The sequence below is a fragment of the Spermophilus citellus genome (genome assembly GCF_964194105.1).
Source record: "Spermophilus citellus genome assembly, chromosome: 9".
NCBI lineage: Eukaryota > Metazoa > Chordata > Mammalia > Rodentia > Sciuridae > Spermophilus > Spermophilus citellus.
In genome coordinates, this window is record NC_138191.1 from 96,364,406 (window position 1) to 96,381,570 (window position 17,165).

The following is a 17,165-nucleotide window of genomic DNA, read 5'->3' on the forward strand; positions in this document are numbered from 1 at the left end:
TCCCACAGAGCAGTCTATAGGCCAGGTGGGAACACACATGCGCACTCCCCACATTGTGTGCACATACACAGACCAAGTCCTGGAGTTCGATACTACTGGTGAAGGTCAAAAGGAGAAAGGTCACTCACCCCATTAGCCCTCTGGGCAGCTAAGACCATGTCTAAATTCCTACCTAAACTCCTGCCATCTTTAGGAAAAGTACCCTGTCATTAAAAGACCCTCTGCATGTGTCTCTGGCCCCAATTTTTGCCCTCCATATATCCTCTTCCCCTCTCCATTCCACCCTTGCTTGGCTCCTTTGAGTCTCTCCAAAAAAAAAAAAAAACAGTTATGTCTGAACCTCCCAGTGGCTGGGTGCCCCTTCTGTACTCCCCTTCCCCAGCTACTACTTACAGCTTCACCCTGTCAGGGCTCAGGGTCTCCTAGATGGTTGAGGGCACCTGTAAGTTCTCAGGATACCTCGTTCCCTTCACCTTCCCTGGCACCCAGAATCTGGCTTCCCCACCAGACTAAACTCCCTAAGAGCAGGGACCGTGACCACCTGGCTCTCTGCCCATGTCTAATGTCTAGCATAGCACCTGGCATGCAGTAAATGCTCAGAAAGGTTTGGGTCCACTGTTTGATCCTTCTCTCTCTTCTCCACTTTTGCTAGGTCATTCCATCCCTACTCACACACCAATTCGGTCACCGAATCATTTCCTCCCTCTGCAAATGTGCTGTGCTCTTTCTAACTTGGCTTTGGGAAGATCATAGATCTGGATTCACATTGTCTTGAATTCAAACCCCAGCTCATCCTCTCACTAGCCTGGGTGGACCAGGTCAAGAGACTTCTCCCTGCTGGCCCTGTTCTCCTCAGGGGCACAAAGTCCCTGTCTCACCCAGAGGTGATAGTTACCGGGCCTGCCATGGAGCTCATGGCCCGGCCAAGGCCTGACCTAAATGACAGCTGCTCATTTCATTCCTTTGCTGAGCACTGTGGGAAAGAGCTGTGACGCCCTCAGCGGCCATTGTTTCCTAGAGGTTCCTGTGTGTTGCATGTGCCCCAGGACCAGGAAGTGTGCACTGCCCCCCAGTACAGGGCGATTTCACACAGGCATTTTAAATGTGGGCTGCTTGATTATTTTTGTCTTTTGTTCATATTTTGTTCATAATTTTGTCTTTTTTCATTTAAAGAGGAGGCTGTATCTTTCCCTGATTTTCCCTCCCATCCATGCACACAGGCACGCGCATGTGCACACACACGTCACAGTTATGAAAGAGAGGCATTTTCAACCTGGAAAAATAGGGGTGGTGCAGCTAGGAAGCAGTGAGTAGGATTTTGAAAGAGCTACCTAGTTAGGGTTGTGGGAAAAGGCACTAGTGTCCCGCCGCACCCCAGCAGATGCTCAGTATCATGTCCCTTGGGCAGAATGCCACAGGTCTCAACCCTGGTTGAAACTCTTCCATGAGAAAAGATTGGATCATCCCTACATTCTCAATCCTCCTCCTCCACCCTGCTACAGGGAAGCCAGTCTTCAGAGCTGCCTGACAGGCACTGGGGCAGTCCATGGTTTGCCCTCCACCATGCAGATGCTGTGCATTGAGAAGAGCAGCAGCTGGTGAGGGACTTGTGGGACCCAAGGAAGCTACGACAGCCACAAGCTGCCTGTGGATCTTAGCCCCAAGTTCTCATGCCCACAGTGTGGAAGGCAGAGCATGGCTATAAAACAGCTCATCCAGTACAAGAGTGAGAAGCACCGGCTGATGGCCATCCCTCTCCCCGAACTCAACCATCCTCTCCAGACCCTGGGCAGGGGCTGCTAGTGCACTGCCCCCCAGTACCTTAATGGGTAGAATTATCAAAGATCTTCCGGTTCCTCTTTGAGGAAAAGATTATCAGATATATGGGCCCAGAATGTGTTGGCCACTTGTGCAAGTATGTTTGTATAAACAGATGTGCACGTGCTCAACATCTGACACTGGGGCACCTCAGATCCAGACAATCCAAACCAGAACTCCCCAGACCCTCCAATTCTCTATTACAAAGGAATGAAATCATCACCCAGTGCAGGAACAGTAGGATCCTTGACTACCATGTTTCTCACTTGCTGCATGCAATTTTAGCCACGTTCTGCTCATTCTAGATCCAGAACATTTCTCCATTCCCTCTGCCAGACCCTAGTCCACGTCCCATTGCCTTGGGTTGAATCTTGGAATTGCATCTTGGAATTGCTCACTCAATAGATGCTCCTGTTTGTAGTCCTGCTCCCAACAAATTATTTTCCAAAATGAACCACAAAAGTCTTCCTTTAAAATTGCATGCATCAGGGCTGGAATTATACCTTAATGGTAGAGCACTTGCTAGCATGCATAAGGCCCAGGGTCCAATCCCTAGCACCACACATACACACATACATAAATCATGCAACAGTGTGGTACTGGCATAAGGATAGACCAGTATAATAAAATTTAAAGTCCAGAAATAAACCCATGCGTATGGGATCAACTGATTTTGATAAGGGTATAACTATTCAATGGGGAAAGAACAGTCTCTTCAACAAATAGTGATATTGACATGCAAAAGAATAAAGATGGACTCCTACCTTCTACAAAAATTAACTCAAAATGTATTAAAGACCTAAAAGTAAGAGCTAAAACTATAAGACTCTTGGAAGAAAACACAGGAGTAAATCTTCATGACCTTGGCAATTGCAATGGTTTCTTAGGTATAACACCAAAAGCATAAGCAGCAACAAAAATAGATAAACTGGACTTCATCAAAGGTAAAAATTTGACAGGCACAGGGGTACATGCCTATAACCCAATGACCTGGGTGACTGAAGCAGGAGGATCACAAGTTCAAAGCCAGTCTAAACAAATTAGAAAGATCCTCAGCAGCTTAGTGAGACCTGATCTCAAACTAAAAAATAAAAAGGACTTGAGACATAGGTCAATGGTAAAACACCCCTGGATTCAATCCTCAGGACAAAAAAAAGGTAAAAATATTTGTACATCAAAAGGCACTGTCCACAAGTGAAAAGACAATCTACACATGGTAGAAAATGTTAGTAAATTATATATATGATAAGGGTATAGTATTCAGAATATATAAGGAATTATTACAATGCAATAACATAAAAACCGACAACCCACTTAAAAATTCGACTAACAGGGCTAAGGATACAGCTCAGTAGCAGAGCTCTGGCTTGCATGTGCAATGTGCTATTTCCAATCTCCAGCACTGGATAAAAAAGAGAGAGAGAGATATACACAGGGAGAGAGAGAGAGAGAGAGAGAGAGAGAGAGAAACAGAGAAAGAAAGCAAGCAAGAGCGATTGAGCAAACAATTTAAATAGCCATTTCTACAGAGATGAACAAATGACTCATATGCACATGAAAATATGTTCAAAATCATGAGTCATTAGAAAAATGCTACTCAAAATGATATGGAGCTGCATGCAATGGTGCATACCTGTAATCCCAATGATTTAGGAGGCTGAGGCAGGAGGATCACAAGATCAAGATCAGCCCCAGGGGCTGGAGTTGTGGTTCAGTGGGCAGCGTGCTTGCCTAGCATGCATGAGGCACGGAGTTCGATCCCCGTCACCACATAAAAATATGCAAATAAAATAAAGGTATTTAAAAAAAAAAGATCAGCCCCAGCAACTTAGTGAGTCCCTAAGCAACTTAGAAAGACCTTGTCTCAAAATAAAAAATAAAAAGGGATGGGAATGTGGCTCAGTGGTTAAGCACTCTTAAGTTAAATCCCCAGTACCAACAACACACACACAAAAAAAAAACTATAATGAGATACTATTTCACATCCACTAGGATGGTTATAAATTTTTTAACAGAAAATAACAAGGGTTGATGAGGATGTGGAGAAATTAGAACACTCATACATTGCTGGTGGGGTTGTAAATTGGCACAGCCTCTATTAAAAATCAACTTGGTGATTCCTCAAAAAGTTGATCCAAAATTTCCATTCTGAGGTATATAATCAAAAGAATTAAAAATCTGTGTTCCAAATATATACAAGTGTTCATAGCAGCAGCAATATCCACAAAAGCCAAAGGTGGAAATAACCCAAATACCCATCAACTGATGAACGGATAAACAAATATGGTATGTACACACAATGGATTATCAGCCATAAGGAGGAATGAATTCCAAGTGCATGCTAAACAGGGATGAATTTTGAAAACATGCTAAGTGAAAGAAGCCCATCACAAAAGACCACATATTATGTGACTCCATTTGTAGGAAGTATCCAGAATAGTCAAATCTATAGAGACAGAAAGCAGATTCAAGCCGTCAGAAAGAACTGCCAGGGCCCAAGGAAGGAGAGAGCAGAAGTGACTGCAGAATGGGTATGGGGTTTCCTTTCCCGAGCGCAGATACGTTCAGGAACTAGGCAGTGGCGATGGTTGCGCGACTCTGTCAACACACTGCATGTCACTAATGGTAACTCCTATGCTGTGTGTTGTACTGAAGTGCACCCCCTTTCTCCACAGAAAAACCCTCTTCACCACGGCTGATTTTAGACTGTCAGCAAAAGAGTCTCTGCAAAAGAGTCCAGTGTAGATAAACTTCCTATTTTCGTGTCACCCTGTTTACTTGGCCACTGGCCGAGAAGATACCAGCACTCCAGGTGCTGGACACCCCCTTACTAGTTTTCACAAACGTATCCAGTATAGTACTTTGAAGAAATGTGCAAACAAGGCCTCTGGCCTTGAGCTGGGCTTCACAGAGATGTCTACATTTTTAAGATAAGTTACAATTGGGCTCCATGGTAACAGCTGGCAGGGGGAGGAAAGAAAGGGGAGAAGAAGCTCTCCCCTTCTCAGGTGTTGTCCTTGAAGGGTTAACTTGCCCAGAGCAATGAAAGAAAAAGCTGCTTTTATGTGAACTTCTGCAGACTGTGAACTTCTGAGTCCCTCCTCTTACATGCTGGATATAAAATTCTGAAACTCCCTGAACTCGGGGTTCAGGGGATTAATTGATTACAGCAAAAGCTGTGCCCTCTGAACCTGGCTGCAGCCAAATAAAACTGTTTCCTGTTACCTTCGGTGCCTTGCCTGGTTTGTCCCTACTACAGTACCACGTTTTAAAAATTACATGTAGTAGACAAGAGGGTGTAGAGTCGCTTTTCTCTGCTTCTCCCTTCTAAAGACAACTAAATATTCAGGAAATAGTAAAACAGACAACCATTAAAAACAACAACAACAAAAAAAAAAAACTTTAGGGGCTGGGCCTGGGGCTCAGTGGCAGCACACTTGCCTGGCATGTGTGAGGCCCTAGATTCGATTCTCAGAACCACATATAAATAAATAAAATAAAGGTCTATCAACAATTTAAAAAAAAAAAAAACTTTAAAAGCTGAAAAGAATACAAAGGATTGAGTTGGAGGATGACACTATGGTGCGTTCCTTGGGGTTTTGTTGTTTTGGTTTTTTTTGTCTCGAATATATCCCAACTGGACACCAGAGAGGTCTGCAACATGGACCTGCCAAGAGCATAAACAGACGTGTTTTTGTTTAAGTCTCCAGACAAAGAACAAGGAAAGGGGAAACCCAACAGGGCATGCACCGCTCTGGTCCCCAATCCCTACTCCATACCTGGAGCAGTGGCAGGCCATGTCAACAGAGCTCCACCCTGTGGCAGGGAACTTACCACACTCCACAGCCCCTGGCCCTCCCAGTGGCAATGGATGGCCCAGGGGAAGTGACTTCGGTCCCTGCGTGCAGCATCCCCAAGAATGATCAAGAGCCACAGCAGTGCTCCCCAAATTAAGCAAACCAGGGCGCTATATACTATCATTGAAATCTCAGTCCACAAAAGTAAACACTAAACCTTTACAGGTTGACTGTCTACTAAAATAGAGGATTAAAGTAGGAGCAAGAGTATCTTAATATAGTCAACAACAAGTGCTGGCGAGGATGTGGGGAAAAGGGTACACTTGTTCATTGTTGGTGGGACTGCAAATTGGTGCAGCCAATTTGGAAAGCAGTATGGAGATTTCTTGGAAAGCTGGGAATGGAACCACCATTTGACCCAGCTATTCCCCCTTCTCGGTCTATTCCCTAAAGACCTAAAAAGAGCATGCTACAAGGACACTGCTACATCGATGTTCATAGCAGCACAATTCACAATAGCAAGACTGTGGAACCAACCTAGATGCCCTTCAATAGACGAATGGATAAAAAAAATGTGGCATTTATACACAATGGAGTATTACTCTGCATTAAAAAATGACAAAATCATAGGATTTGGAGGGAAATGGATGGCATTAGAGCAGATTATGCTAAGTGAAGCTAGCCAATCCCTAAAAAACAAATGCCAAATGTCTTCTTTGATATAAGGAGAGTACTAAGAACAGAGTAGGGACGAAGAGCATGAGAAGAAGATTAACATTAAACAGGGATGAGAGGTGGGAGGGAAAGCGAGAGGGAAGGGAAATTGCATGGAAATGGAAGGAGACCCTCAGGGTTATACAAAATTACATACAAGAGGAAGTGAGGGGAAAGGAAAAAATAATACAAGGGGGAGAAATGAATTACAGTAGAGGGGGTAGAGAGAGAAGAGGGGAGGGGAGGGGAGGGGAGGGGGGATAGTAGAGGATAGGAAAGGCAGCAGAATACAACAGACACTAGTATGGCAATATGTAAATCAATGGAAGTGTAACTGATGTGATTCTGCAATCTGTATACGGGGTAAAAATGGGAGTTCATAACCCACTTGAATCAAAGTGTGAAATATGATATATCAAGAACTATGTAATGTTTTGAACAACCAACAATAAAAAAAGAAAAAAAAAGAGTATCTTAATATGATATTCTAAAATGTCCAGGATACAGTTAAAAAAAAAAAACACTACCAAAAACAAGGAAAGTCTCATCTTGAGGAAAGACTATTAACTAACATTAACACTGAGATGAATCAGATGTTGGAGTCTGTGACAAGGATTTTAAAACAGTCATCATAAAAATACTTCAAGAAGCAATTACAAATCCTCTTAAAACAAATAAAAAAATAGAAAATCTCAACAAAGAAATAGGAGTTGTGAAAAAGAACAATCAGTACTATTTGAGAGGCTGAGATAGGAGGATCACAAGTTCAAGGCCAACCTCAGCAATTTAGTGATGCCCTAAAACACTTAGTGAGATCCTCTCTTAAAAAATAAAAAGGGCTAGGGGTATAGCTCAATGGTAAAGAACCTCTCTCTGGGTTCAATCCCCAGTACTCAAAAACATAAAATAAAATAAATTATATTAAAAAAAATTAAAATATTTTAAAAGGATGGGGGACGTAGCTCACTGACAGAGCACTTGCCTAACATGCACAAGGCCCTGAGTTCAACACCAGACTGAAAAAAAAAATAACTGAAACTAAAATAGAAATTATTTTAAAATACAATAACTGAATTTTTTTTTTTGGCTTTTTTGAGATATAATTGGGCCAGGCATAGTAGCACACGACTGAGGAGGCTGAGGCAGAAGGATCTCGAGTTCAAGGCCAGCATCAGTAATATAGCAAGACCCTGTCTCAAAATTATAGCTCAGTGATACAGCACTCCTGGGCTCAATCCCCAGTACAAACAACAAAAATGAAAGAGGTATAATTGCTATACAAAAACTTGTACATACTTAATATGTATATTTTAAAGAATTTAGGTATATACATATATCCATGCTACCATCATCACAACTAAAGTATGAAATATTGTTTCCAATTTTTTTTCTTGTGTTGTTTTATAAGTACTTGAGAACACTTTACCTAGATCTATTCTCTTGACATATTTTACATCACAAATTATCACAGTGTTAACTCTAGCCACTGTGTTATACAGATCTCCAGAACTTACCTATCTTTTCGTAAGTGAAATTTTATACCCATTGAACAACAGCTTCTTACTTCCTCCTCTCAGGAATAACTGAATCTTTTTAAACTTGCTGGATGGGCTCAATAGCAGAGTGGAAGACAGTGAACTTGAGAAAAGATCAATAAAGATTATTTAAGCTAAACAACGGAGAAAACAAAAAATGAACAGAACCTCAAGGATCTGTGGGGCAATTACAAAATATCTACAATTTTATATCATCGGAATCCCCAAAGGGTAGTACAGATACACAATGAAATATTATTAAGCCATATAGAAGAATGAAATTACGGCCTTTGACAGTATGGCACCACCTGGATGGAACTGGAGGCTATCATGCTAAGTGAAATAAGCCAATCCCCAAAACCAAAGGTCAAATGTTCTCTCTGGTATGCAAATGCTGACTCAAAATGTGTGTGCATGTGGGAGATGGATGTTCACCAGATTGGGACAGAGGGGAATGAGGGGAAAGAAGGGAAAGAAGGGGGGATGGGAATGGGAATCAGACATCACTTCCCTACGTTCATATATGAATATCATGTACAACCACATACATCATGTGTACATCATGTTCACATCATGTACAACCATAAGAATGGGAAGTTATATTCCATGTATTATGATATGCAAAAAATACAATCTACCATCATGTATAACTAAAAAGAAAAAAAAATTTTAAATGCAATTTAAAAAAAAAAAAAAACAGAGTCCCAGCATGGTAGTGCATGCCCGTAATCCCAGCAGCTCAGGAGGCTGAGGCAAGAGGATCTCAGTTCAAAGCCAGCCTCAGCAAAAGCAAGGCACTAAGCCACTGAGTGAGACCCTGTCTCTAAATAAAATACAAAATAGGTCTGGGGATGTGGCTCAGTGGTCGAGTGCCCCTGAGTTCAATCCCTGATACAAAAAACAAAACAAAAATCCCAGAGGGAGAAGAGAAAGGGTGCTGGAAAAATATTCAAAATACCAATAGCTGAAAACACCCCAAATTTAGTGAAATACATAGATTCAGAAAATTGAGTAAACTGATAATGGATAAATGTAAAGAAATACATGCCAAAACACATCATGATTAAACTTCTAAAAACTGAACACATCAACAAAAATATCTGAAAAGTAACCAAAGAGCAATACATACAGGCAAAGAGCAACTCAAAGGACAGCCGATTTCTTATGTGAAGCCATGGAGAGCAGAAGGAAGTGGCCCACGTTTTTGAGCACTCAGAGAAATGAAGTGTCAATCACACATTCTAGATCTGGGAAACCATGCTTCAGGAATGAAGAGGAAATAAAGAGACCCTCAGATGGAGGGAAAACGCATATAAATCCAACAATCACTTTCCCCCATGATAACCCCCCTGCGAGGACTCAGGAGTTCTCAAATTGCGGGGCGCAGGTGGAGCTGATATTTTTAAAAAGCTTGATCCCAATCATCATGCTCAGACTCCTTTGGGTAGCTCAGGACCAACTTTTTATCAAACTCTCCTCCCTCTTTCTCCAAAATGATTATTACGGAGCTGGTAGACCAGCCATGAGCGGGGACACCGGGGTCTGTAGGCAGATGTCTCTGTTTCTTTGACTCCAGTCCTCAGCCCACAGCACTGTCCCCTCCATCTCTCCAGCTGCATCCATCCCTGTTCCTGGCCTTGCACCCCATACCTGAACCACTCTTTCTCCCAGCTCCACCTCTTGCCTCAGGGCCTCTGCTAGGACTCTTTGATCTTCCTGTAAACTTCCCCAAGACCACCGATCCACACTTCAAATGTTTCCTCTCACATCAAACCTAGTCACATTTCAGCACTATGTTAGATGTCCCCACCTCTGGGAAGTCTTCCTGGGACCCCCAAGTGAGGCGCCTCTCCATGTGATTACTTGATTTACTTGTATGTTTCCACTCTAGAAAAATAGGCCTGGTGAGTGTCTGACTGCCTTGTTATCTGTTTTTCCAAGACATAGCACAGTGCCTGGCATAAAAGGGAAGCTCAGAAAACATTCGTGGAAGGAATGAGTGAATGAATGACAATTCCCCAAGGTAAATATCATTCTCCTCATTGACTAGCATGTTAATTTAGACTGCTCATAGCTCTAAACTGATTTTTGTCAAGTCCCCAGCAAGTGGCAGAAGCAGGATTCAAACCCAGCTCCACTCAACCCAGATTTCCCCATGATACCTAAGAGGTTCCCAAGACATAAATCACAAAGGAAGGGCTGGGGATGTGGCTCAACTGGTAGCGCGCTCGCCTGGAATGCGTGCGGCCCGGGTTCGATCCTCAGCACCACATACCAACAAAGATGTTGTGTCTGCCAAGAACTAAAAAATAAATATTAAAAATAAAATTCTCTAAAAAAAAAAAATCACAAAGGAAGCACATCTTCTTATTTCTCATTTCCCATCCCCTCTGCCACCCTTAGGTCCTCAGAGAAAACAGTCAATGAAAACAAGCCAAATTGCCTAAATCCCTGCTATAATACAAAACTCCAGAGATTTGGAATCAGAACTGAATTGGAAACCGATCCTGTCTCTCTCCAGCTATGTGGGGCCTGGACAGGCCACCTTGTACTCTAAGGACCCATCTCAGGTCCATAAATGGGATCAGGCACATGAAATGATGACCACAGAGCTTGGCCCACAAAAGTCCCCCACCAAGTGTCCACCTCCACCATCCCTCCCTGCCTCTGAATGGAGATGGTGGGGGACTGGGAGAAAAGAACAAAGTCGGTTTCTAGGTTCTCTGCCTTCTCCTTCCCTCCCCCTGGGTCTTCTCACCTCCTTCCCCCTCCCCCAGCTCCCACCCTCCCTACTCAGAGGATGCACTAGCCTACACTCTGTGAGCCTCAAGCTGTTGATGTCAAGTTCAATGTGTTACCTCCACCTGGGGCATCCACATGGTAACAGAACATTCAGCTTTAAGCCAAAGGTATGAAGTTCTAACTGGGGAATTTCAGCCAGAGGGGGAAGTTTTACCCAGGGGGGTGGGGTCTAGGTGGTAACTGCCTTGTGGAGGCTTTGGAGGCTGACCCCACCCCTGGGACTTTCTCTAAGCTTCCCCTCAGCTTACCTAGGCTCCCCCAAGCCCAGGCTGGTCTGCGGTCTTTGTGAGGTCACCATGATCTGGAAGCTGTCCAGCCAATAAGACCTCTGCCTACACAGTGGGGAGAACCAAAGGAATGTCCTTTCAAAAAAAGGCATGTCATTGGGCATGGTGGTGCATGCCTGTAAACCCAGCAAGTCAGGAGGCTGAGGCAGGAGTATCCCAAGTTCAAAGCCAGCCCCAGAAACTTAGCAAGGTCCTAAGCAACTCAGCAAGATCCTAAGCAACTAAGCAAGAACCTGTCTAAAAATAAAATATCAAAAGTGCTGGTGATGTGGCTCAGTGGTCAAGTGCTCTGGGTTCAACCTCTAGTACCAAAAAAAAAGAAGGACCTGTCTTCAGGCTCCCCACAGTTACTGGGAAAGGATCTCACTTATGAAGACTTGTAACAGTGGTCTGCTTTATGCTTTGAATATAGCCCTTGCTGCTCTGTTACTGTGACTTCTTTTAAAATGGACCTGTTTCTCTTCCTGTGTCTCAAATCCTCCCTAATCTTTCCCCCTCCCTAATCTCAGGGGGAAACAGGATTGTCTTTCTTCCCTATCCTAGGCAGAATTATCTGTCCTTGAGTGCACACCCACCACAAGACGGAAGTAATTCAGATGGCACCAGAAAACCTAAGAAATGATTATCTCCCAAATGAACAAGTGAATCACAACTCTGAGTAGCCATTGAGTCACCTCTTTAAAAATACCGTCTCCCCACCATGGGCAAAATCACAGCCTCTGAGACAGGACTGTGTTTCTCCTTTATTAGCAAAGCAATAAACCTTCTTTTTCCTTTGTCTCAAAACCGTGTCCTTGTTATTGGATTGGCATCGAGGACAAGGATTTCAATAGCAAACTCAGCTTCCCATGGGCATCGAAGAGTCTCCATAAAAACCCCTCACCGTCTGATCTCATGTCTCTGTTTATCTTGGGGGAAAAAAGGTCTTTTGAACTAGGTAGCTCGTGGTAAGGAAATTAAGACTCTTAGAGGAAAAGTACTGGCTCAAGGTCAGAAGCCAGGAGGACTGCCAGTGCAAGTCCTTGATCTTTGCCCTACTCCACCCTGCCTCCTCTGCCAGGTGCAGATAACAGTGTGGAGCAGGGTGAGTAGGGCCAAGCCAGGCCTCGAGGTGCAGAACTGCAACACCTAGATTCTTGGATAAGGAAAGGACCTGCAGCTATCTCCCTAAAGAACATCATTTAATGATAAGCAATAACTAAGATAAGAAAATTATAGTAACTAGATGGAAAAACTGCACCATTTACAAAAGGAGAATGAAGCTGTCCGGATTCTTGTTTTTCACCCAGATCAGTCAATCTTGGGATATTCTCAGATATGAAAAGTAACATGTTCTGAGACATGCCGCCTAGAAATCCTCAGACTCACTCCTGACCCCAGACAGCCTGATAGCCCTTGAGAGTGACCTCACACAGCAGCTGGTGATGGGCAGAATCATGAATTCCCTCCCATCCACCTTGAATCTCGCCTTTCCTGCCTCCACCCCTTGGTCCTTCATCACTCCAATGCATTCTTGGTCCCTGCCTACCAACGCCGCCTACAAACACTGCCAAGTTCTCTCTCCTAGCAAAACTCCTTCCTACAAACTTGCCTCTTCCCCCAGCAGCCCCTCACTATTTCTTGAGCTATAACAAGCCATGACAAGTGACTCTCGAGGACCCTTTGATTCTTCCCTCTCCTCCCAGGTAAATAACAACCAAGTCCTTCCAATTTTACTCCCAAGTCTGCCCTGTCCCTCCAACCTCATTGGGATCCTATTATGGGAGCCCCAGATATTGGCCAAGTCTTCTAGGAAATGTCCTCCAGGGCAGGTGCAGCCAGCCTTCTGCATCCCCCCCATGAAGGGAGCTCCCTGCAACTCACTTCCTCTAACACCTTCAACATTTCCCCACTGTCTGCGAAGGCACAGCCCAGTCCCTGGGTCCCTTGGCATTGAGGCTGCTTCACAGTCTGCCCGTCTACCTTATCTCTGCTCCCATCTCGGATTTTTTAATTTGCATGGAAGATCATATATATGCAGAAATTTGCACGTGCATTAATTCTCACCAAGAGAGCACACCCATGTAACCAGCGCCTAGATCTAAAACATTACCACAACCCCAGAATCCTCCTCCCCCTGCAATCACTGTCCCCCACAAAGGTAACCACTACCCTGACTTCCAGCACCATGGTTTAGATTGACTCGTCTCTGCACTACATAGAAATGGCATTAGCACACAATCTTGTTTCTGTTACCTTTGGTTCAAATTTGACCTAGTTTACACCTGGTAACTGTTCCTCCTCTTCCTCCTTTTTCTTATCACCAGTCCTTTTTATTTATTTAGAGACAGAGACTCACAAAGTCACACAGGGTTACTCAAACCATTTTAACATTCATACTCCAGTTATCAAAGTCTAAAGTTAATACTGTTATCTTCCTTTAAACAAGCAAACATATAAAAAAAAAAAACCCACAGGGACCTTATAAGATTTTAAATCCAATCAGCCACCTCCAATTTCTATGCTGCTGTTTTTCCTTATTTTAGTTCTCCTCTGTTTTTATTTCATTTGCCTATTAGACTTTATTATTTTTCTTTTTTTTTTTCAGTAATAAAAAGAAAAAAAAGTATTGCTAGGCCCAGTAAGTGTGTGTTATATGTTCATGAGCTGGATTCTGGAACAATCAATCATTTTTTCTGACTACAGTGACTCCGGCTGCATTTCCTAACTGTGATGGGCTTCCTTCAGGGAGAAGGGCAGGTGGGGACACTGTCTCACAGAGGCAGAGCCTCTTACATTAGCAGCTTGTTTTGATTGTTTTATTTTGTTTGGGGGATCATGGATTGAACCAAAGGGTACTTGACCACTGAGCCACATCCCCAGTTTTTTTCATTTTTTTATTTGGAGACAGGGTCTCACTAAGTCATTTAGGGCCTCGCTAATTTGCTGAGACTGGTTTTGAACTTGCAATCCTCCTGCCTCAGTTTCCCAAGTCATACCTAGCCTCCAGCCTTTTTAGATTTTAATTATTTTGAGACAGGATCTCACTAAATTGCTAAATTGCTGAGGCTGATCTCAAACTTGAGATCCTCCTGCCTCAGCCTCTCAAGTAACTGGGACCACAGGCATGTCCCATCATGCCCAGGCAGCAGCAGTGATTAAACAGCTAGCTGCTCCACATCTGCAGTGCTGGAGCCTCCCAAGCACCTGCCTTCTCCTCTATTTGTCATGGGGTAAGAGTAGGAGAGTATCAAAGCAACCCAGGTAACAAAGCCTGAGGCTCAAATTTCCATAGGTCTTTGGCTGTTCTGGGTGTTGTAATGTGTGACAACACGTTGCTTTGTGGCAGTGCTAAACCTGGATGCCTGGGTACTAGGGACATCTGGCCTTCTCCAGCCATTTCTCATACCAGCTTTAAGAATCACCCTCTCAGATAGAGCTGAGCACCCTCCTGCTCACCCCACAGGTGAAGGACCCATCCTCCACACTGAAAATAAGTTTTTTGTTTTGTTTTGTTTTGTTTTGGGGGGAACCAGGGATTGAACCCAGGAGTGCTTAACCACTGAGCCACATCCCCAGCCCTTTTTATTTTTTCTTTTGAGACAGAGTCTCACTAAGTTGCTTAGTGCCTCTCTAAATTGCTGAGGCTGGCTTTGAACTCAAGATCCTCCTGCCTCACCTTCACCACCACACCCAGCTGAAGTGTAGCTCTTTACCAGGGGCACCAGGCCCTGCCCACCTCCCCAGCCTCATCTCCCAAACTCTTCCCCCATGTCCCACCTGGTGCTCAGGCCAAGCTGCACTGCACATATCCTCCAAGATTTTTTTTTTTTTTACAGGGTACATAATTGTTATCTATAGTCCCTACTGTGCAAAGCACACCAGAACTTCTTGCTCCTGTCAAATTGTAACCCAGTATCTATCCATCAGTGTTCCCTCTCCTTCTCTCTCCTGTACTCTCCCCAACTCCTGGTCCCCACCTTTCTACTCTCAACTTCTGTGAGATCAGCCTCTCCAGATGCCACTTATGCGTGACGTCATGTAGTATTATCTTTCTGTGCCTGGCTTATTTCATTTAATATAATGATCTCCAGTCCCATCCATGTTGTCACAATGATGGGTTTTTATTCTTGTTATGGCTGTATATTTATTTATTTATTTTTATTTTTTTTTATTGGTTGTTCACAACATTACAAAGCTCTTGACATATCATATTTCATACATTAGATTGAAGTGGCTGGCTTCACCCACACACTGCTCACTGTGCCTGAACATCCCTCCTGGTTATCCCAGCCAGCTTGGGCAGTGATTCTTCCCATAGGGTCATGGCCCATGAAGGAAGTTGGGGCTCTTCCCCTATCTCCTGCATCTCCAGATCCCACACATCCAGTCCCATGCCCACTGCCACTTTCCATGCCTAACATCCTTACGGTGGTTTGTGTGCCCCCTCCTGCACACCAGCCCTAAAACAGCTGCTCCACACCTGAAATGCCCAAATCTGCAGACATTTCCTCTGCTACAAAACGCTGTGAGTGGGTCCCAGAGCCTAGTATGAGGCCCGGCACTGAATGCACACTCAGTGACTTCAAGTTGTTACTTAATCTCACAAGAGATAATCACAGACAGCAGAGGAGTCCTTTGAAGCTTCTTCCTCCTGCAAAAGCCAGAGCTGGATGAAGCCCCTCTCCACCCAGATGCAGCCTGCAGAGCCCCCAGGTGGAGAAGCAGCCAGGCCCAGGGCCTCCGAGCTCACTGCCTGCTTCTCAGGGAGGGTGGGATGGGCCGCATGGCCTGCTGCAAGGGGTTCACACCCCAGCCTCGGAGCCCTGGATTAAAAGAGGAATGATGAGGCTTCCCCCATGGATGTCACTGTTATGCTCAAGTTCAGGACCCCCAAAAGACCACCAGAGACCAAGATCAATGTAAGCAGCTAGCTTGGTCCTCCACGCACACAGCAACTAGTGACACTGAGAGGCCCCAAGCCCAGAGTTTGCAGCAGTTTTATACACTCTTTGGGGAAGGCAGGGACTTCACATACATCATAGCATCTCTTAGCAAATCATCACACACCGCAGGAAAATCATAAAACAACTCTAATACGTGATTAGCACATTTCCTGGCGGGAACAAGTTGGGTAAGGGTGATTGGTTAGTACAAGAGGGGGATTTGTTTGAACTGATTGGTTTAAGCCACAAGGGGTGTACGTGCTGAACTACATGGTTTCCCAACATGTTACCAACCACCATAAGCTACTGGGAGGGTCATCTGGCATCCTAGGTATTTCCCCTATATCATGCTGATGGGTGATGAGGTGACTTGGGACAAGTACTGAGCTCTCTGAGGTTCAATATCTTCTCCTGTATCGTGGGGACACAAGAACCATTTAGCAATGTTGTGACTGTTAGAAATACTGGGGTGCCACAAGAAATCAAAGGCGAGCTCAAAAGTAGTTCTGCAAGGCAAACTTACTTCTACAGAAGTGCATACTACCCAACCTGGCAAGCAAGCACACCTGGGCCACACATGGGCCACACATGGGCCAGCAATCCCCCTACTAGCAGGGGATTGATAGCAGGAGCTTGGGGTTGCAATCTATGTGATTGGCTCATTGTAAAAATAGGGCGGGTGAAGGGAAGGGCTGTAGTCAAAATGGTTACAATTGGATTTCAAAATAGCTATGATTAGATCTTACATCCCAATTAAAGCTAAACACTATATTCTGAAAATGGATCACTGAACTTTCCATTTCTTACACAATTAGTATATGAAATAAAGATGTGACCTGGGTGCAGCAGCGCACGCCTATAATCCCAGTGGCTTGGGAGGCTGAGGCAGGAGAATTGAGAGTTCAAAGCCAGCCTCAGCAAAAGCAAGACGCTGAGCAACTCAGTAAGACCCTGTCTCTAAATAAAACATAAAATAGGGCTGGGGATGTGGCTCAGTGGTCGAGTGCCCCTGAGTTCAATCCCCTGTACCCAATAAATAAATAAATAAATAAATAATAAAGATGTGAAATACTTTATAGGATATCAATGAATAATATATTTTGTTACTGTTTGTAGTAATGAAAGCAGAAAAAATGGGAACCAAACCAGCTCAGACTCCTTGCTCCTAACCTACTCACTAATCAGTCACCAACTGCCCCCTGCTGGATTTCTTTATCAGCCTCTGCACTCTGAAGCCTGTGCATGCTCATTACAGGTAACTCCTGGATTCATTTAAGTTCCAGCGTC